The sequence below is a fragment of the Gymnoscopelus braueri genome (assembly GCF_963280865.1).
Source record: "Gymnoscopelus braueri genome assembly, chromosome: 1".
NCBI classification, from domain to species: Eukaryota; Metazoa; Chordata; class Actinopteri; order Myctophiformes; family Myctophidae; genus Gymnoscopelus; species Gymnoscopelus braueri.
This window is the reverse complement of record NC_137603.1, coordinates 55,576,681-55,577,501: the sequence shown is the minus strand read 5'-3', so window position 1 is coordinate 55,577,501 and position 821 is coordinate 55,576,681.

Below are 821 nucleotides of genomic sequence, written 5' to 3'. Positions count from 1 at the left end.
ACAGTATCTAACCTGCACAGTTCTTACAGATGACCACACAGAGACAGAAGGACAGTATCTAACCTGCACAGTTCTTACAGATGACCACACAGAGGTTGATGGAGGCCCAGTCTGGGTTGATGGCTCTACAGTCTGCACACATCCTGTTGGAGAGGTTGGACCAGATCTTCTCGGCCACCTCGTAGTCTGACAGAGTCTCGGTGATGGACTCCTGCAGAGCCTCCATCCAGTCCCGCTTCTCTCTCTCTCCGACTCGGCCGTGAAGCTGAAGAGACAAAACTAAACGTTTTGATCGAAACGCCACAAAAGACGTTTCCTCGACTTTACGGTATCTTGGCTTCAGAATGTCACATTTATTTAAATAGAAAATTTACAAAAGGATATATAATTAACACATAGAATGACATAAAATTAAGTGACAGTAGAAAAACTGAATAAGATAACTACACACTCCAAACCCAGCTGAAAGCCTGTGAAAATAGAAAGGTTTTTAGTTAGTGGGACCATAGTGGCTGAAAGCACCTGATTTAGAGTTTATTCTGGGTTTAGTGAGGAGACCTTTGTCTGGTGATCTAAGGCAGTGGTTTTCAACCCTTTTCATATCAAGGTCCATATTTATTGGGCATTTGAGCCACGAACCACCATTCGATGAGATTTAGCCTCTCAAACCCACTTAGAATATTTTGTCCACAATTCCATCCATGCTGTATTGATGTTGGTACCATAGGAGACAACAGGCAAACGTTGATCAAAATAACAATTATTTAATTAAGTAATGCAGATGTTTAACAATAATTTAACTCTCAAGAGTTAAAGATCTA